Below are 22,594 nucleotides of genomic sequence, written 5' to 3'. Positions count from 1 at the left end.
AATTCCTCTGCTGAAACGTATCTATTCTTTTCTTATATTTCGGTCTTAGTTCGCTCATTGATTCGGATTGTGGTCCTGGCGTTGCTTCGTATGATATTTGTACCCTCCGTCTTTGACGCCTTATTCGTAAATTACTGTTGTGCAGAAGGAAGTATCAGGGATAGCAAACTGCGACAGGTCATATACATAAACCAGGATTAAATATAAGAAGATGATGATAATAGCGATTTTCTCAGTATTTGTCCTACAGTCTTTGATGTCTTCAACAGGGTTTCGAACTATTTCGACTACTATCTTTTCCATTATTTTCCCTGAAACTTCACAGCAATTACTTCATAAATCTGCTTTCTACTGTCTCCAACATTCCGTCTGCGCCTTCCTGTATGTACGTTAACGTCAGTGACATCTTCCGATTCTCGATTCATCCACTGTCCTTATCCCACGTCTTCGCCATCGTACCATGATTAACCCATCTCTGGTTGCCTTCAAAGATCGCTTGTTTTCGCCTTTATGCTCTGTGTTATTCCTTGGAGTCTTCCTATCTCATGTTCCTGAACTCCTCTTTTCCTTTTTCGAGCCTTTCTTTATAGCCTTTCTGTTTCAAGTCGCATTCGCCTATATCCATCTCTCATTCCTTAACAATTCTGCCTTCCGACGTCAGTGACTGTCAGCCAATTCTGCAGGTCGTGTTGAATGTCTTGGACACATCCAACCCCAGCCCCAGACTCAGGTCCAATTTCCTGCGGGTCTTTTCACGAAATGTAAGATTTAATTTAAGCAATACCGAGTTCCCTCTCTGCATTTCTCACATCATCGCAAACATTAGCAGTAGCCACCCACCTCCAGCCACGACGCTACGTTGCTCCGGCATGATGCCATGCATTATTGAAAGCCCTAATCCCTGAGTGTAGCAAAGCCATCGTTCGTTCGCTGGTTCCCAGGCCGGCTAATGGATGATGACAGAGTAAAGGAAAAGGATCAAACAGGGAAAACCGTCAGATTCTTGTCGGCAAAAGTGACTCATGTCACACGACATAAAGTCTTGCAGACTAGTTCCGCGTAGCTTGCCTGTGGATCGATAGATCGACATAAAAGTGCTGAGAATAAGATTTATTTTTAGAAGACTGTAAGGTTGGATGATTTCACATATGATTTCACGACGGCGAATATGAAGATGTCGTGTGGGTCGTAGTGTCGTTAAGTCTTTTAAAGGTTACCAACTTTTCGGAGGGACTTCCTGCCTCCATCATCATTTTCATCGTCCTGATGATGAAGACACCGAGAACCCCTGAAACGATGGTAAACTTTAAAAGACTTCACGGCTCTGCACCCAGAAGACAGCCAGGTTTAGATTCTTAATAATTTGTATTCTTCATCAATTAGGACTGTTATTAAAGCGATCGATATAAGGAGGATCTACTAGCCGACATATCTAATACGCATCGACCTATGGGATATCTACACGTTTTAAACTGAAGGGAAACAGAATAACTGGAGTAGCTAAATAGATGAGAAGATATTATTGAAATGGTTTTAAGAAACAGGGTGGAAAACTGTAGCGGGATCTTGTGAGTAGAGAAATAATCCTTTGTGGTTCTATAAGGAGCGGCAAATTTCTTTACCAACTGAGGAACTATTAGCTTATAATTAAAGTCTTTGCCTCACGGAGTAAGTGTAAAGTTTCGCAAACGTGGAAGAGCTGACAGGCAGTTCGCTGGCTGTCTCAGTGTAGGAAGACGGTTTCAAAAGTGTAGATTCCTCTTTTGGATCCTGGCGGGCACTCTCAGTTAGACAAGAAATTATTCGCCTTCTATGTAAGGTTCATAGCCAAATTCCCCCTCCCCCGAATGCTATTCTCAGACGTCACAGTCCTCGAATTATTTGAACTTCAACCGAGCTTATAGCCTGCCACATTTTTCGTAAACTGGTAAACGCTGCAGAAGCCTGCATTACCGGCTTATAAATACATCACCTGTAAGACACTTTAGCACTGAAGGCTGTATCCGCTAGCTGCAAATGGCTGACACACCAACAGTCGCCACGAAACGACGAAAACAGATTTCATTAGGTTAAGATCAAACCCATCAGTCTCTTTCTGTCTTCGCCCGTCCCGTCTACCTCTCCACTCCATTCCAGTGACGACGCATTTGCGCGGACGTCGTACGGTAGCCATCTTTACCGATGATTTAGTCTTCGGGGACCGTGATGTCCTAGCCGAGCTTGTGTCTTTCGGGCTCCCAGCATGCTCTGCGATACTCCATGATAATTCTTGTGCCGAACAGACTTAAGGGACAGTGTCATTCCGTCCTTGAATCTCGCTCGAATTATGTCTTTAACATGTGGTCCGCGGACCCAGAACAGCCATATTAATATAGCGTTAAACTACATTTTACATGTTAAATGTAAAATCCTGTTGAAGTTAAACAGGAATAATTTGTTTCAAATTTCCATTCTTTAACCTCATTTATCCTTTTATCTGTGGTTTTCGCCCTCCTTTTATCTCCTTTAAAAGTATTTCTAAAAACTGACTAATGGCAGGAGTACTAACAAGGTAGAACATTCGACCATCTGGCGAAGTAACTGAGAACAATATATTACCCGACTTTATAGTCGCCGAACATTTATTATCGTCCTGACAATGGAGGCAGCGAGGTCCTCTGAAACATCGGTAAACTTCTACCAGACTACACAGCGCAACAACCCAGAAGACAGAAATCTTCATACTCATCGCCCTGATGACGGAGGCAGTATGACCTCTGAAACGTTGGTAAACATCGACCAGACTACACAGCGCAACAACCCAGAAGACAGAAATCTTCATACTCATCGCCCTGATGACGGAGGCAGTATGACCTCTGAAACGTTGGTTAACATCGACCAGACTACACAGCGCAACAACCCAGAAGACAGAAATCTTCATACTCATCGCCCTGATGACGGAGGCAGTATGACCTCTGAAACGTTGGTAAACATCGACCAGACTACACAGCGCAACAACCCAGAAGACAGAAATCTTCATACTCATCGCCCTGATGACGGAGGCAGTATGACCTCTGAAACGTTGGTAAACTTCTACCAGACTACACAGCGCAACAACCCAGAAGACAGAAATCTTCATACTCATCGCCCTGATGACGGAGGCAGTATGACCTCTGAAACGTTGGTAAACATCGACCAGACTACACAGCGCAACAACCCAGAAGACAGAAATCTTCATACTCATCGCCCTGATGACGGAGGCAGTATGACCTCTGAAACGTTGGTTAACATCGACCAGACTACACAGCGCAACAACCCAGAAGACAGAAATCTTCATACTCATCGCCCTGATGACGGAGGCAGTATGACCTCTGAAACGTTGGTAAACATCGACCAGACTACACAGCGCAACAACCCAGAAGACAGAAATCTTCATACTCATCGCCCTGATGACGGAGGCAGTATGACCTCTGAAACGTTGGTTAACATCGACCAGACTACACAGCGCAACAACCCAGAAGACAGAAATCTTCATACTCATCGCCCTGATGACGGAGGCAGTATGACCTCTGAAACGTTGGTAAACATCGACCAGACTACACAGCGCAACAACCCAGAAGACAGAAATCTTCATACTCATCGCCCTGATGACGGAGGCAGTATGACCTCTGAAACGTTGGTAAACATCGACCAGACTACACAGCGCAACAACCCAGAAGACAGAAATCTTCATACTCATCGCCCTGATGACGGAGGCAGTATGACCTCTGAAACGTTGGTAAACATCGACCAGACTACACAGCGCAACAACCCAGAAGACAGAAATCTTCATACTCATCGCCCTGATGACGGAGGCAGTATGACCTCTGAAACGTTGGTTAACATCGACCAGACTACACAGCGCAACAACCCAGAAGACAGAAATCTTCATACTCATCGCCCTGATGACGGAGGCAGTATGACCTCTGAAACGTTGGTAAACATCGACCAGACTACACAGCGCAACAACCCAGAAGACAGAAATCTTCATACTCATCGCCCTGATGACGGAGGCAGTATGACCTCTGAAACGTTGGTTAACATCGACCAGACTACACAGCGCAACAACCCAGAAGACAGAAATCTTCATACTCATCGCCCTGATGATGGAGGCAGTATGACCTCTGAAACGTTGGTTAATATCGACCAGACACCACAGCGCAACAACCCAGAAGACAGAAATCTTCATACTCATCGCCCTGATGATGGAGGCAGTATGACCTCCAAAACGTTGGTTAACATCGACCAGACTACACAGCGCAACAACCCAGAAGACAGAAATCTTCATACTCTGATGACGGAGGCAGTATGACCTCTGAAACGTTGGTTAACATCGACCAGACTACACAGCGCAGGAACCCAGAAGACAGAAATCTTCATACTCATTGCTGTGAAAACCTTACAATAATTCTTATTTGATCATAAAATTTATTGATCAATATATGCATCATTTGTATTTGTGCATATTATAGGTTATTCAGTTTTCCAGACATAGGCTTATCATTAAAGATGCGCTTTGTCGCCATACCCGTAATTGGTAACACATACAAAATGTTTCATAGATTCACAACTTTCATTCCGATGCCCATTTAAGCCCTTCTGAGATGACAAGAAAATAACTTTAAAAAAGTATTTATAAAATAAAAAGTGACAAAGGAATCAATGCTTAAGTAAGCAGAAGTCAATTACCTGCTCTGTATGTGATAAAGAGTATTTTTACTTGTTTATATTTTATACACTCCGGGGCCAAAAATTAAGTCTGAGATAACATATGGGCCAGAATGTTTAACTAAGACCGCTGGTTGTCGCTATCTCAACCATTTTGATTCAGCGATAAGCTATGATCTGCTAAAGCGAGCCATGTGACAGTCTAGTCCTCAGAATCCATTGAGAAGTACCGGACTGCAATACCACTGACTTTGTGTGTTAACTGTGGGAAGAGATTAGGCAGTCAGAAAGGCGATAATGTGAAAGAAGGAAGCAGGCAGGTTAGGTTAGGTTCACAGGAAATGTTGCCTGACTGCGTCAACAGATGCCTCTAGATTCTGTGAATAACACCACGACCGTTATACACCGACATTATCTGATCAGAAGATAATCAAAAACGCGTAGTTTTAATAATTACTTCAGATAAGAAGTCAAAATGAAACAAGGAGCCCATGACCCACGCTGGGCTTATTCTGCGTCTCATAGAAATTGCGCATGAATAATTGATAACTGTGAAAGCTGTTACAGAAACAAGTGATGGCCAACTCTTTATATCCTTGTAAGAATGTCTTATCCGCCGTCCATCCGTCAGCTTCTAGACAGTTCCGGAAACAAGATGTCCTGTGAACCACGTACTGCATTAACCATTAACTCAGAATGCTGTTAATTACATGCGCTGTATACAAATGATGATGGTTTTACATCAATGTATCCCACGGATGTTCTTACAGAGTCTTATTGTTATGGTTGCATTTATTTAATAGCGTCCATCGTTATTTAAATTACGAAACCAAATAATTAATATAACAACTATTGTCTTAAATTGCTACCTCCTAATTACAGAAAGTTTTAATCCATGTTATTTAAAGACGTAGGATTTGAGATTTTCACGGCTGTGAGTGTGAAGATTTCTGTCTTCTCTACCGACGTTTCAGATGTAATGCTGCCTCCGTCATCAGGGCGATCGGAGGCAGCATGACCTCTGAAACGTTGGTAAACATCTACCAGACTACACAGCGCAACAACCCAGAAGACAGAAATCTTCATACTCTGATGACGGAGGCAGTATGACCTCTGAAACGTTGGTAAACATCGACCAGACTACACAGCGCAACAACCCAGAAGACAGAAATCTTTATTTAAAGACGTTAATGGTGTGGATGCTTAAGAAAGTTGCAGCGTGAGGATTTTACCTTGCATGTTAAATGACTACAAATTTTAGTATTTTTACTAAAATTTAACAAATCTACGCGTCATAACACGCATGTGTGCGTATTTAACTATGATTTTTTTCTAGACTCATTTTATTTCACAACACATTTTCAAGTTCTTTTGGGTATTTTGCATTAATTGAGATATCAGATGATTATGCATGTTGAACTGAAGGTTACTAGATAGAAAAATCCGTCAGAGGTATACTTTTCAAGGTTTATATGTTAATCGGCTGAGGAAAATCAAGATACACTTCGAAGATAGGATAATCCACATGCTTGAAGAAAGCGGATTACGCGTTGGGTCTCAACAGTAGCATAGGACATTTTGTGGTTTTAATTATAGCAGAAATGCGATATAAATTGGATTCAGCTAGTTCAGGTTAAGTCCAGTAGAGGTTTAGTGTGAATTATTGAGTTTTATAATTGATGGAAAATTTCTTAACCATCTGTGAAAATTTTCAAAAACGACCCTGAAGTCCAGGGTTCGTGGGGAATTGTTCTTTCCATGTGGATGAGACACACATTTCCTTTAGTCTTCCCTGGATATTTATAAAGAGTTGGACTTGTTAATTGTGTAATTTTATTAATTTATAGTCTACGTTAAGACACTCTGAGGTTGCTTTATATTTATTCACCTCATACCTCTATATTAATAAGAATTCCGGTATTAATTTGTAAGAAAGTCTGCCTGAAAATTAAACCATGCAAACAGACAAATAAAGCTATTGTCTGTTCACAGTTTTGTCTTATATGTTTCTCTCTCTGGACAACAGCACAATACCGTAAAGTCATCTTGGGTACGTGGATGGAAGGCTCCACACGTTCATAAACTCCGCACTAAATGTGGGTGGAAGGTTGGCTTCAGGATCTACTTCCGTATTCCTCTAGGAATGTGCAGTGGAAAATTATCCGTCAAGAATGATGGGAAAGTCTTACTTTACACAATTAATTTAAAAGTGTAACAAGGCAGCACATAAGAACTAAATCTTCGCTTACCTTCTCTTAAGTGTTTTCGCGTATCGGAACGCCGGTTTTAAACAAAATTTCAATATTTATATGTGAAGTCTGCAGAACTGCGAGATCAGATTAAAATTTTATTATTATTTAATGTGAATTTTATTATCTGAATAAGAGACAGACGACTGAAGAGATAAGAGAAGATAAAAGATGGAGAAGATAAGTAAAAAGAGAATTGATAGTCACTTACCTTTTATTTTGACTTTAAATACGAATTCACGGCGTAAAATCAGCCAGTTTTCCTGCTTCAAAATGACACCACTCGAGCTAAACTGCCTCTAGTACTAAAGACCACAAGAATTTCAACATAACTTGGCTGATCGTTTGGAACGTAGGTTATTTAAAGACACTGAACTCAATGCAGAAGCTGTTTGTCTTCGAATATTATTACAGAATGATAAAATATGCTGAAATTTGAATAATTTGAGAAAGAAAAATTCTGACCTGTTTCATGTTTTGAAGTCGGGCGGTCATTTAAAATCATTTTTAAAATTTCTGTTTACTCCTCAAAGGAAAATCTACACGCTTGCAAAGATTATGTTACGTATTACGTTAATGTTGTTTATACAAATAATCTCTGATGATTATGAGAATCTTACTCACCGCCCTATGCTGGTAAAACAAATAATTACTAAATATGGTAGTGGATGGTACATGTAATTATCACTGTGTTTTAAAGGGTTTAAATTTCTACACCTGAATTTTTGGAGATACTGAGACACTCTATTGAAATTCTCTAGTCAATGTAGTGTAGTGGTTGATATTATCGAATTAGAGCCGTAATTGTTTCTTAATAAGCCATCTTGCACATTCGAGGTAGATAATTAGTACATGGCATGCTTGAATTAAGTTGTTTTATAGCCCTGATGATGGAGGTAGCAAAGACCTCTGAAACGTTGGTGAACTTTTACCAGACTACACGGTGATAAAACCCGGAAACAAGCCATCTTCACACTCACCCTCGTGAAAGCCTCAAATCAGTTTCTTAATTTAATAATTCTCTAGCACAATTTTGCTGTGTAAATTTTACTTAGGACTACCACTGAATTTAGGATTAAATCAAAGATTTATATTATTATTTTTGTAGTGCGGTTTACGTGTACCTGAAGACCACTGCGAAATGTAAAAGTCTAAATGTCGAAGTAGTATGATACATGTCTGGAAGTAAGTGACAAATTGAAGAAAGAAATATATATTTCTGCTACCAATTAAATATATTTGCATGCTTAAATTTCTTTCACCTCGTCATTTTATTTTTCTTTGTATTGCATAATCATCATAATCGGCAGAATATTCTTCTTTTTCTTATTCAAAATAAAATCAAACGTTTATTTAGCGCTATTGTGTTCTCACCGCTAACAAACATGATGTCCTCATTTTGTGTTTCAGAGATGGAAATGCAGTACGAAACAAAACTATATTCACTCTTTGACCAGCGAAGTGACGGATCAGGTAAGAAGCTTTTAAATCTGGCTCAAGGAGCTTTCATAGATTAAGCAAGGTGGAAAATTCCTTATGTATCTGAACAAGTATCATTTTATTTTTGTAGCGACAGTTAAAAATTGGTGGTACCATCTAAGGCAAAAATGGTATATTATTAATATTTGCTAATTTTCGATAATACTGTTTACAAATACGTGCAGTTTATTTTAATACTAAAAATATTGCAAGAAACCGTTCTCACAGTAACTTCAAGCAAATCCAAGGCCTTACAGGAAATTGGGACTTAAGTATCCGCGGTGCAGTTAACACTCTTTACAACCCAGCTAAGTTATTCTCCTGCTTTTTCGCTGAACACAAAAATGAACGCCTGATAACACTCGATGTAAAATATAAATTAGTTATAACCTGGAAAATGGTTTCTGGAGCCAATACAGTTCAGCCTGGTAGTAATTCACAAACGTTTGAGAGGCACTTGCTGTCTGCATTATCAGGGTGATGGTAAACTTCTACTACTAACTACACGGCGCTACAATCCACAAGTCAGACATCTTCAAGGATGTCATAAGTTTATCGCTCATTTAAATATTATGTACGCAGTGGAATTTATGGTTCTTAGTTCTCGTTCAAAATCTTTTGTTTAGCTGGTTGAAGGGAATCATGACAAGTTACGTAAAGAATTGGGATGTCGTCACAGTGAGAAGCGAGTAACAGAAAAAAACATCGTCATTCAAGGTTACATTATGTCAAAACAATTGAATTCATATCGCCAAGCCAAGTCTCCTTGAATGATATATCTGTAATTAATTTAACGTCTCCTTTCCTTTGTGTTTTTTTTACACGTAATAATAATTTTAGTGATTTCAGGAAATGATTACGGAGTATGGTAATTACCGTCCGTCCAAACATCCGGTTCGTTTCTCACTTCATAACGATGTTCTTGAACAGCCCACAGGCGATCAGCCTATGTTGTTTTAGAAAAATTACCACAAATCAGTGGTTGTTGGCCCACACAGAGTAGACTGAGAGATTATTGTTGACTGACCAGCTAGCCCGCAGAACTGCCTGAGCTTTTGTTAGAATGGCTGAACATTTGATATTAAGATTATTCGTTAAGCAAAGAAAAAGAAACAACGAAGGAAGGAGTTAAAAGTGAAATATAAAAAATGGAGGCAGGAAGGAATTCTATGACGTAATTGTGAAGGTTCAGTGATTTCTGTAACAAGGTAAAGGCGAGCGAATGGGCAGTGTTAGTGTGGCGTTCCACACAAACAGGAGTCACTACGGTAGTGGGTGGCAGAACACGAAGTTTGACACCGACAACGCCAGAGACCGCCACTGGACACGATTATTTGCTAGTTTCATTCGTCTCATCCCGTCCTCCGATATAAACTCACTGAAATCATCAGTCGGAACTAATTCGTAGTAATACACAAAGCTTTTGCAACTGTAATTCGTCATAAATTTAGAAAGAATAAAAAAATCTCATGAAAATAATTATGGATACTCAGACTGATTCCTTTTGTTACAATCAGAACAGATATAATAACAATTGAAATAATAACTAATCCTCTGATAGTTGAAAAATTTACCGCGATCAGGATAATAATATTACTGAGTTTTTTTATGTAACAGTTTAAAATGTAAATTTATAACAATTTAATTAAAATGTAGGCCTACTTGTTTTTCATATCTTAAAGTTAAATAACCAAACAAATGGTCCACAGAGAGCAAAATAATTGACAGTGGAACCACGGTTCCCTAGTTAACGTTGAATAACGTTTAACTGTAGGAAGTATATTTGTACTAAATAAAATTTTATTTACACATTAATGTATAACTTTATATCTTATCTATACGTGACGTCATACGCCGATAGCTTATCTGTGTTGCGTCATGTACTCAACACACTGACTCTAGAACCGTTCTTTGTTACCAAATAAATGGCCATAACTCCTAAACCGTAAGAGTTAGCTGAAATCTGTTTGCAAATTTGAAAAGCTCGTATTTATTTACGTATTTAACTCGCAATATGTCCCGATCTAACTCTTACGCTTTAGACGTGGCAAGCGATTGAAGTTAAGGAACGAGGGTATAGTTATTACATGATTTGGGTAATTATTTCATCAATGTTTAAAATACGCATTATAGAATAAAGTAAACATCATGTATCTTATATAGGTCTCGAGTTATTGGCGTTTGAAGAAGTTACACACCAGCGTTACCTAACGTCTTACAGTTTCCGTAGAGTGAACCGTGATTTTATAAACGTTATTCAACGTTATAAGAAGCCCCGTTAGAATCAGAAAACAAAGTTGCTCGCTGTTTGGGTGAGTGATAAGATTTACATCCCATGCAAATTGCAGAACAACATTGTTAAAACCTGTCTTGGATACGTAACGCTTTTATATCAACACGAACCGATGACAATTCGTAAAAATCGGTACGTCACTACTTTCAGTCACGTTGACTCTACAGAACGTTCCTCAGGAACGTCGTTAATGTTTATCACATATAGAAATTAGTTTAACAAGTGACGAGTCCGTGCGGTGTGGGACATCACAAATAATTAAAAAGCAACACGTTTGAAATCAATTTGCATATAATACTGCTGAAAGTCCGAGGACGAGGGGGGAACTCAAGAGTTGATGGGAAGCGAGCAACAGGACTCGGTAAAGCCAGAAACGTCGAGATGAAGATAGACTTAACGGTGGGAGTAAAGAGTAGGAGACGAAACTTTGAACTCCTTACAACAGCAAAAATGGTTTAAGTTTTTAGTGGTCCCGCAAATTGTCGTCCTGACATACATATTTCTATGCAACAATATAATTACATATGCTCTCTGAATGTTAATTAATTTCTAAACATTAGCATATAACTTCGTTATTAATAAATCTTTCAAAAAGTGATTTTTTTTGAAAAAAGACTAACTTGACCATAATAGCAAAGTACAGTGTGTTTACGAAGTTTTAAGATAAGTAAAGTACCTCACAGTCAGCGGTCTTCATATGATATTATTACGAAGATCAAATTAAGATGAATGGCCTCAGATGGACGCAACACATACGAGGGACGCAAATAAGTCATACATAATGTTAGTCAGAACTGAAGGAAAGGGACCACTTGGGAGAACTAGTAGTAGATGTGATGTCAAAAAATGACACTTGAAGGAAGTGTGAGGGTTTGGATTGATTTGGCGACCTTAAAATAAGGGTTTTGTATAGGGAGGTAATGCCCTGTCGTCTTCCATTAAACACGTGAAACTTCCTGACCAGCTGAACTACAATAAGCTTCTCTCGAGTATGCCCTTATAAAGTAGCTGTGGTTTTGTTAATAAAGTAACGAATGACGAGTAATTTGTCACCTGGAGAAAAGCGCTGGAGAATTCTAGGTGTTTTTCACGATGTATTCGCTGGAATTCTTGTTAACAACGTTCGTGCGAAATATTCTCTACGTCAGTGGAATTGAGCAATTGTTTTGAAATAACAATTCGACAATTTCGGCACGTTACTGGGCTGTGTAGCCATTCGTTATAATTTTTTCAAGCCCCTGCCTTATTTCTGAAAATAAAAAATAAATAAATAAATAAAATTTCAGTTATTTCAAATTGTTTATTTAATTATGAGCAATTCTGTACAAACAAAAATTAGAAAGGATAACCTTTAAATAAATTATAGAAATTTGGACAGGATTCATCCACAAATCTTATTTCGTGTTAAAGAAAGACAAAGTTGAGAGCGTTTATGCAGATGGTTTCTAGAACAATGCACACATGCTACAATTTTTCATAAAGAATAACATATTTAACGATTAAACGAAAGGATGAATTAATTAAAAGAGAGTGTAAGAATAAAAGAATTCCTTGTTGTACAAATGATTAAAATCTGGCAAAAAAAATACAAGAGATTCCTGGAACTCATCTGTGTAAATGCTTACAGATCTTGATATCATGGAACGTTAAATTTCTCCCTGCAGAGCGAGTTTCAATGGTTATTTGCTGCTACGTAATTGTGGCTGCATTCCACTAGATTGCACTGTTTGAAAAATCGACAGAACGAAACATTATGGAGGCCAGCGTGCTTAAAACTGAGATGCAAAATGCTTGGCGTAAAATTTTGTTTCATCTAAACACGATTAATATTCTGTTAAAATCACATGTACCATTAATACTGCTTATTATCATACACACTAAAAATAATTATTATTCGTGATTTAAACTATTCATATTTATTTGTTATTAATGAGCAAGTTATTTCTATAAATATTATAATATTCTTTCGTGAAAGCACATTTATAAACAGCAAAATCAAACCAACTTAGTGAATCTGGTAGGTCTTAGAGAAGTATCAGAGGCTACGATGGGCTGGGTATGTAGCTTGTTTGGAAAGGTCCGCTTGAATTAATTGATTAAAATTATTCACCGGTAGGACTATAGTCCTCTGGGTTAAGATGCCTTATGTTCTTTTAGGTGGTTACCATAGCTTTGAAGGTAACTGTTTCCTTCATCTTCAGGTGTTGTATAATGTGCACATATAAGCCGTCTTTAAACAGTCTTCTATAAAAATGTTAACCCAGATTTGTCCCCACTTTTTTTCATTTATTCACATGAGCATTGTCACAGTCGTAAATGTGACTTAAGCTGTTAATTTCCTGACTCCTGTGCGCTCTGTGTCTGTTGGATGGACGGTTATTCGACTGTTCTGCTTGAAATGTTAAGACAGGTGAATTATTCGGAAAGGAAGTGCGATAAGGAACAGAGATAAATCCCTGCAAAGAACTTTCCAGACAGAAAACGAGTTCAAAGTGGGAGTAGTCAGCGCTGAGAGGGAGGAATAATTAAAACTCCAAATTAATTGCTTAATTATTCTTACTATTTTAAGTTTTTAATTATTTCGTATATATTTTTTTTTCTTTCTCGTTTTATTTTAAGGAAGCGACCGACATTCCGACAGACGACGAGTGACGTAATGGTGTTTAATAATTATTGGTCGAAGGTCGGTGGGGGAATCCCAGGTTCAGACGTGTGACGCATTAAATCACTTCTCGGAATAAATATTAACTGAGGATGTGCTCATTGGTTTTGTTACACGAGGCAATTGAAACTGGTTTTTAATTTGATTTTGTACAGTATGCAATGTGGGGTCCATGGTAACTGCATTGTAAAATTATACCCCGTGCCTGGAAAGTCCTTACGTGTATACGTGCTTTTAAATTAATTCAACATTTGCACTGTGCAAAGAGCGTAATTTAATAGTATTTTAATACAGATTGATCAAGAAAATATTTTGATCTGATAGGGGTAAAATAAAAAGTGTTTATAATATTATCTGAGAAAGGACTTTGTAGTTTATATCACGTGATAATATCAGAGTTGTCAAATTAAGTAGGCATTTTTTGGCTGGGACTGTAGTTGGATTCAAGAGCACAGGTATAAATAAAGAATTTTTATTGGGACACATGTTAGAAAATGTTTGATTAGAGATTCGAAAAGGAGGCTGCAAGGATAACATTAAGATTAATCTTAGGAAACTTGGTTGTGACATGCGTTAATATATTCATTTCATCATTAAAATAACTTTCGTTTTGTAAAAAAAGATAGTATTTGTGTCGTCCCAGGCCTTTCAACGTGTGTGCGAATCTACCAAGTTATTTCCAAATGCGGCTGGATTGTTTCAAAAATATTTTTAAATATAAAGGGCCGAATGTGATGTTTTTACAGTTTATTATTGACAGAAGGACCTCGTTTATACACTGGAAATGGGGTTCAGTATCCGCTGGGGGTTTAGAAACTTTGTTTTCTGTGACTTCTTGCAATGTTTTGATCGCCTACACATTAAATTTTATCTCTTGTCTTAATGAAGTTAGGAAACTTACTATAATGGAGACACTGGTCCGTATCGGGCTCCAGCGCTATCTTGTTTTGACGTGACGTGTGGAAAGGAAGCTGACTGTGTTAAGACAGAAATGCAGCCACCTTGGAACAGATGTCTCGTCTGCAAAGCAAACAGGATACAGGCATTATTATACGAACCTGACAATGTTAACACCGCCTAGGAAGGAATTATTATTATAAAAAAAAAATAATTTGAGGGGAATGACAACAAAGCTTAAGATTTATATAAACAGTTCATTTGTCAGCGGTGCTGTTTTTAAAATAAGATTTTGTCACAAGTCACCTTGTTGGGAAAAAAAAAACAGGGACAGGATTGTATTCCTTTGTGAATTATTTTCTGTCAAATCATTCTATTACGGCTCCTAGCAACACCTTTGCAACACCACACAACGCAACACAATTGTTTATAATTGATAAATATATCTCTCTCTACGAGGGCTTTATTTAGACTGATCCTAGGCTTTTGTTTGTTGTTTCTTTAACGATGCTGAATTAACTCAGACTCTAGCGTCGATGATAGGATTATTAATGAAAAAAGTATTGGAACGGATGTGAAAAGTATCGATAGAGGTCTAATTCAAGATATTATTTTAGTATTTAGATGGAACAACTCAGAACATATCTCAGTCAGAATAACCGGTCTACGGGCCGAGATTTGAAGCAGAAGCCTTTGGGATACGAAGCAGGAGTTATAACAATTTCACCTCTGCGTTTGGTATCTTGGTTTGTTTGACGACGTTTTATCATACACATCAAATGAATGCTCATGTTAAGTGATGAATTGTATTGCATTTTATCAAATTCTGAGTTTATGGAAATCAAATTAGAGTATGATTATGAATATTTAATTTAGAAGCGTGAGGAAGACAGCGGTGGTGACCTACATTGAATCTATTGTCCCAGCATTTGACTGCATGTGTAAAGTCGAGAACTGTCCTGAGTATAAAGCAGGAATTGGTGTTCTGGATAAGTTCGCAGTTTAGCAGTTGTTTGTTATCATTGAGTCCAAAGAACGTGATGCGAGGTAAGAACTATTTTCTTGCATCAAATACCTGCACTATATTGTGAAAATTTTCTTACTTATAATTAAACAATACTAAATGGCGTAATTAAAATGGACTACACATATTTCACAAAACGTTCCCTTCAAATCTATTTACTACTTTCTATTACGTTAATTTTTTTTCAGTTGTTAATCCGTTGCTGCAAAGTTAATATCAATATCAAGAAGTCAGGAATAACTTAACCTGCGTTTAGATAAATATTGACCATACAGGAAAATATGAGATTTGATGTTCTCGCGACTGTAAAAATGTCAGTGCTGATATTTTGGTTTGTCGTACCGTGTGTGTACCACCCCAATCCGGCGTTACAACCAGGAAGGTATACTGAAAAATGTTTTAAACAAATGTCGTGAATTTTAGTAATATATTCACGCAATCTACTAATCTATAGAAGTGTGAGCTTGATTAAGAGAAAATCAAATGTTAGATTGGAACGTTGTGTAAGACTTGTTGTTCTTCAGGTAGAAAAATACTTTTGACTTCTCTGTGCACCAGTCGTATGTGTATGGAACTAGTTATTTTCACATGGCTTATAACCCATGAAGATGTCAATGAATTTCAACATCGACGTCCAGCAAATCAGTAATTTCTGAAGTGAAAAATGCTCACTCACAGATGAATGTCACGTTATTCGACAAAATATCCCACAATAGTGGAATTTGTATATTGACAAAAACATTGTTTCCTCTTACGATAAGTTACAAACTATCATAAATCGTTTCGCGTCTCTTCTCCGTCTCTCCGAGCGACTGCTGTGACCGAATTATAGAACTAACTTCTCACAACACAGTCAAAATTCATTACCGAATTGTCACGAATTTATTTGTGTTGTTATTTTGCCCGCTGCCACGTCGTATCGCGTAGGTGTGTTCCTGAGTTCCTCCCTCCATTTTTCAATAGATACTACAATAATTTCTGCCAAGTCACCACCGTTTACTTTTATTCAACATCTAGTATTCTTTTTTTTAACCATCTTTTATTTGTACTCCCACTTCCAACTTCAATCGCGTCTTTATCCAGTTTAAATCTGTCTTTTATCAAATCCTATTTAATGATTTGTCCTTTTCATTCGAGAAGATGGTTGCTCGAACGTCAGTCTGTGTTATTTGGTCACTGGTCGCTACTGTTATAACTAATTCATGCACTTAACAGGGTACAAGGGTGGGGGAGGGAGGGGGGCAGCGAGAGGATGTGAAAAATCGTGTAGTCATAACTAGGTATTGTATTAAACTAGGGCCCTCTACCAACATCCACGCCAGCATCAACATCAGGTACAGGTTGAGTAGAAATGTAAGTCACCCGCTCGATAGAGAAAGGACAAATTTCTCTTAGATTTTTACTTCCAGGACTATGAAAGTGATGCAAGAATAACGTTGATATTGATCTAAGAAACGTAGAACATGAGGATAAAGGCAGATAGACCCGGTCGGAATTGTACGTAAAGGAGAGAATTTGAACATTACTTGTTTCATTACAGAACTGTTAGATGTTCTGGCTAATAATTGTAACTTTATGTAACAGAGTCCTTCTTCAGAAACCAATGGCGTGCTCAGTTAGTCAAGAAATTTATCACATTTAATGGAACACGAAGGTTTATTACGGTGACCAATAGAGTCAGTCACCGGTCTCTGTTATGAACCAGGTAAATGCAGTCGACACTATTACCATAACATCCATAGTCCTCCCGTCTACACCTAGGTCTTCCGAGAGGCGTCTTCCTATTTTGACTGTCAAACTATGGAGCTCTTCATTATGAATTCTTCTCCAGCCTGTTGTCACTTCATTCCTCTTAGTTTCAAATATTTTACTCAAATATCTTCGAACGTCTACATAGCTTAACGTGAAAGACCAGGTTTCACAACCATACAAAATAGAAGGTAAATTTATAGTGTTACGTACTTTAATATTCAAGATACAAGACGGGAAGACAAAAGATACTGAAATGCGTTGTATCAGACATTCCAAGAATTTGGTCTGTTCTTTATTTCTTCGTGGATGGAATTTTGATTTGTTAGATTTGTTTCCAGAGGTCTGAAATTCGTAACAATTTTAAAGTATTTGTTATATAATTTTTTCGCCCTATGATCTGGTGACAAGACCACGGCAATACTTCCAGACGGACGTAACTCCTCCACAACTTCATTTCTGGATGATACAAAAACAAACAACAACAAAACGTTCACCCACACAAAATCATGTTGAGCACGACGTACATACAGAACAACTTCGAATACGATATTTAAAAAAAATACAATTAAATGTGAAAGAAAACATCGTTTGAAATCTGATAAACATCTGACTAAAAGTTGCATTTAAGAAATTATATTTAAGTTTAAGTTTATATAATTTTATACACCTGAAGATGATTCTTTTAGAACTGAAACATGTCGTGTAAAAAGTGATGTTCTAATGTAAATCGAACATTTCGATAGAGAATATTATTTAATATATTTTAAATATTTAAATGTCAATTATGGTAATATTTTAATATTTGTTAGGAATTTTATTGTGATTAGACTGACAAGATTTAAACAAATATATATTTATTACAATATGACGCAACTTTATCATCCTTACTAGTATCTATTAGCGCATATTTTGTGGTTTTTTACTTCTCACCCAATACGACGTCATCATGAAACACCAAAAGCTGACAACGAGCCAGTGACCATTGTCAATGGTAGAAACTTTCTGTATCACAGCCAATCCCAAAAGAATTCACATTTCTTTTCTTGAACCTGGCCAAGGAAAAATGATTGATTATGTTTGGATGTGGTTCGTTCAAAGGAATTAATTCTTTTTCCTTCAACGCTGAGGCTAATTACTGGTGAACATTTAACGGCGTATAGCTGTGCACTGTCTAGAAATTGAGATAGTGACTCGACGTGTTGTTTGGGCTTTGGGGGAAAAAACCGGCTTGAACCCATTCACCACGTGTTCTACCAAGTTGCGTTTTACGATTATTTTCTTAGTTCCTGTGAGGTTAAGACTTCTGCTCTAAACTGTTTGTGCTCATAAATACAACTTTCCTGAAGTAGTAGTAACAATTCAATTCAATTCATTTATTTAAGTGTTTACCAACAGCAAGAAGCCAATAACAGGCAAACAATGATATTTATTTATTTAGTGTCCTGTCTGACGACAGGTCCATATGAACAGGATCCTTTCATCCTTTTCTCGGACTGGGACCTGTTCATATACGTTCTTGGCAGATGATCCAGAAGTGGTTTGCCATTGCCTTCTTCTGTGTGTGAATGGAGTAATTGTTGGGATGCCACGGAGGAAAACTCCGTGTTGCCTAGACCACGGCCTTGCCCAACACAAGTTATAAATCCGGGCACCGCCGGGAATCGAACCCGAGACCCCAGGATTACAAGGCCAGCGTTCTAACCGCTAGACCACCTCATCTTATTATTATTTAGTGTTTTGTCTGACGACAGGTCCATATGAACAGGATCCTTCCATCCTTTTCTCTTCTCGGACTGGGACCTGTTCATATACGTTCTTGGCAGATGATCCAGAAGTGGTTTGCCATTGCCTTCTTCTGTGTGTGAATGGAGTAATTGTTGGGATGCCACGGCGGAAATCTCCGTGTTACCTAGACCACGGCAATAATAATAATAACAATAATATAGATAAATTATTTATTATCAGTGTGCTGCCTCAATCAATCACTCACAAACAGAAAAAATAAATGAATAATTCAATTCATTTATAAAGGTAATAATAATAATAATAACAATAAGTATCTAGCAGTGGACATGTGAGAAACATATAACATCTGAAAATTGTGGAAACAAGAAGGGAAGATATCAATTTTGATCCTTGAACTGTTGCTAATCATCTAAATATAAGGAAGGCATAATAGCAACAAAATTAATATTAAATTAATAAAATGTGAAGACGAAAAATGGATTCGTCTGGTTTAGGACAAGGACCATTTACGAGTATAGTCTGTTGAGAACAAGATAGTGAAAATTCAGCTTCTGTAAAAATGATAGTAATTTCTCGATCAGCTTATATAGTATTAGCTTATTGTATGGGTCGTGTGCAGTCTGATATAAGGCACCTTAAGAGACAAATATATAAAAGATTTCATGGAGCGTTTTGATAAATGAGCTTTATCATTTATTTAACAACTTTAACCGGCGTGACGTTGACGAAGCTATATTTAAAGTTTTCCACCTGTTACAATCACCTGAGTCTTTAAAATTGACTAAGACTATTATGTAATGCAAGTGACGTATACAACGAGAGCGTGGGAATTTTGTAGTCCTAATTGTTTTTTTTTCCTGATATCAGCCCGGGGCATTCATAAACGTTTGAAGCAAATTATAAACCAGGCACATCTCTTTTGACAGATATTCTAATTGCTCACGTGAACGTAAGGTTTAATGCATTTCTGAAGGATATCGTAAAGAATACTAAAATAACTTAATAAGTTGAGATATTTTTTTTGAATAATCTCACGTGAAAGTCGAATTAAGTTCAAATTATTATGAATTATGTAAGTAATTTCTAATATTTTTGCATCCTTAAGGCTACATTGCAATCATGAGCTATTTAAAAGTGTGATTTTTGGGGTAAATTACCAGGTCATAATTGGCGTAAATGTATAGAACCATGTACTCTTAGACTAGGTAATCGGTTTCACACGCCGATGTCCGTAATTCATTTAACGACTCTTTTCTACCAACGTAGGCTATTTAGCGATGATTAGTTGGATGATGTCGAGAGGGGGGTAGGAAAATGCAGAAAGTCGAAGGCGATGTTGGTGTCCTCGTGGTTGAAGGCTGCACAAAAGTCAAATCCGAGATTCTGTCCGGAGAAAAAGTTCTGATTTATTTCCTGAAGTAAAGTCTGAAGTACCGGAAAGTGATGAGGTGTACGACCTACGCACAAATAAGTTAGAAAATGTGTCTCTCTTTTGCCTCCAGATTTTCAGTTCGTGAATCCTAAATTATATTTAAGTAAATTATTCTGAAAACACAAAGACTTACAGAAAAAAATGTATTGATAATGAAATGTCTGATTACATTTTATTTATAAATTTTATTGCAAACATTTTTCGCTCCCGTAAATAAGAATCGATCTCCGTTCTAGGTGATCACATCATTTGTGTCTTAACATTCTGTTTTTTTTTTTATTTTTTGTCTGAGTTTAAGTGTGTATAGAAATTTCAACAAATTCTAGTAAAACATCGCAATATCAAATTTATTAAAAATCCGTTCAGCAGTTCTCAAGTTATTTTGTGTGAACAGACACACAGGCGATTAGACCAGCCAACAGGTTGTCTTTTGCAAGTTTTACCTTGAGAATAAATCAATATTTACAAAATGAAGGCGACCAGGATAATAATAAATTCTATTAGTTTAGAACAGGGATTCTCGCCCTTTTTCGCTGGCGTACCACTAATTCTAATTTAACAAATTAAATGCACAACTAACCAAATTCGTCCAGGGAAAACGTATTCATGTTAATGTTATCTTTTTGATTTTCTTACGTAGTTCGCATACCACTCAACATCGGCTCGCGTATCATAAGTTGAGAAACGCTGGTTTAGAATCTATAACGCGTTAATTTTACATATTTTGTATAAAACACTGGTTAAACAGTGGCCTGATAACCTTGACTGCTAAGAGATGATGTTGATCTGTAGATGAACTCCAACATGGAGGCCTATATTTCCCAAATACGTTTAATTTTTATTTCGATCTTTCTTGGTTTGTTCATATTTTTTTTTTCTTAAACCTCCGAATACGTTTAGATCAGAAGGGTTAAACTATTTATTTCGTACGTGACTTGGAAATGGTTAAATACGTAACGAACAGATTAACCTTCAAAATTCCCGAAATCAAAGTTTCCTCTATAACGTAACCACATTGTGTTCCTCTAACATTGCTTTTTACGTACAACTACAAAATCATAAATATCTGTCATGAAAATAAATACGAAATCATTAAGTTACATAACAGCAGCGTAGCTCTGGCTTGCATTATAGGATTTTCAGCCATTAGGAAAGAGCAATTCTTTATTATGTGTACAAAAATCATCTATCACTGTGTTGAGGCCACGAGCATTACGTGTACATCCACGCAACAGACCCCAAAGGAAAAAATGGGAGAGAAGCTGTGTTATATCCAATGGCATGTTTTGAAAACAAAATTGATTAGGCATAAAAGAGACAGCCTTGTGCCCCCCCCCCTCCTGCGTACCTAGAACAATAATGTGATTATAATTACAGAACTCGACTCAAGCTTGAGGGGGGAAGCAACCCACTGATGGTGGAGCAACCCCTCCCACTTACCCACCCACCCTCCACCCCTGTGTGAAATCAAACTAACATTCATCCCGAATCACTTCTATACAGTGTGATGGTTAGATTTAAATGCGACTATGTCCACATTTCTCTGGAGGAAAGGCTTCCTACAGGATTATTTCGCACTCACAGCTAGACTTCAGTGTCCATACTATTTTAATCTCCCTTCACAGCCTTATTAATAATATTATTACTACTATTATCTAACTTGGTTACTTGTTTTCAGTCTAATTCTTCCTATCATTTTGTTCCTTGTATTTCATTAGCGTTTTACATTTATATAAGTATATACCTAGGTAGATTATTTGATTTTACTTATATTTTTTTAATTTATTTATCTTTTTATATAATATTGTTTTTATTTTGTGATTGTCTGTATTTGGTTCTTATATTTAATATGATACATTTATATATTTAGTTAATCTGTTTGTTTTTTGTATTTGTAATATTTTTAATTATTACGTTTATTATTATTTTGCATATATTATCAGTATTTGCCTGTTATTGGCTTCTCGCTGTTGACAAACAAATAAATGAATTGAATTGAATTGAATTGAAGGCTAATGTGTAGTTATAAAAAAAATTATATTGGGTCTATGGAATGAACATGGTGGTTTTATAAATTTTAGAGGCTCTTAATATTTTGGTTGTATAACAGAGTTTTGGAAGGATATACCACCTCCATCTTCATGGTTAAAGACATATACTAAATTATATGTTTCAAATTTTGAATGTCGGAAAGTGAAATCAAAGAAATAAGCTGTTCTGTAGGGACCTATGCAGACGTCTGCTTAACTTCTTTTGAACACACTTCTGTGACTTGCGCGTGTCTGGTTCCCAGAATTTACTACCAAACTTCATCGTGAGCTACTTACACCTGCACTTGATGGCTTAATATGAACCCATTACCAGTCTTGGCTTG

The 22,594-nt window shown here is 37.2% G+C and overlaps 1 long non-coding RNA gene across 1 annotated transcript in view; it reads left to right on the top strand.

Annotated features, from left to right (window-relative positions):
* LOC110828391 (uncharacterized) overlaps positions 1-8,409 on the top strand; it is a 271,154-nt gene extending 262,745 nt beyond the window's left edge. Inside the window, exon 5 of the long non-coding RNA XR_015537615.1 lies at positions 8,346-8,409. This is a non-coding gene — a long non-coding RNA (uncharacterized LOC110828391). The remainder of the gene's footprint in view (positions 1-8,345) is intronic.
* Positions 8,410-22,594: the final 14,185 nt, after the last annotated feature.

The sequence above is a fragment of the Zootermopsis nevadensis genome, unplaced genomic scaffold (genome assembly GCF_977971745.1).
Source record: "Zootermopsis nevadensis isolate Lab colony 2312 unplaced genomic scaffold, Znev_1.0 Znev_ptg000002l, whole genome shotgun sequence".
Taxonomy (NCBI): domain Eukaryota; kingdom Metazoa; phylum Arthropoda; class Insecta; order Blattodea; family Termopsidae; genus Zootermopsis; species Zootermopsis nevadensis.
This window is presented reverse-complemented; position numbering and strand designations above follow the sequence as displayed.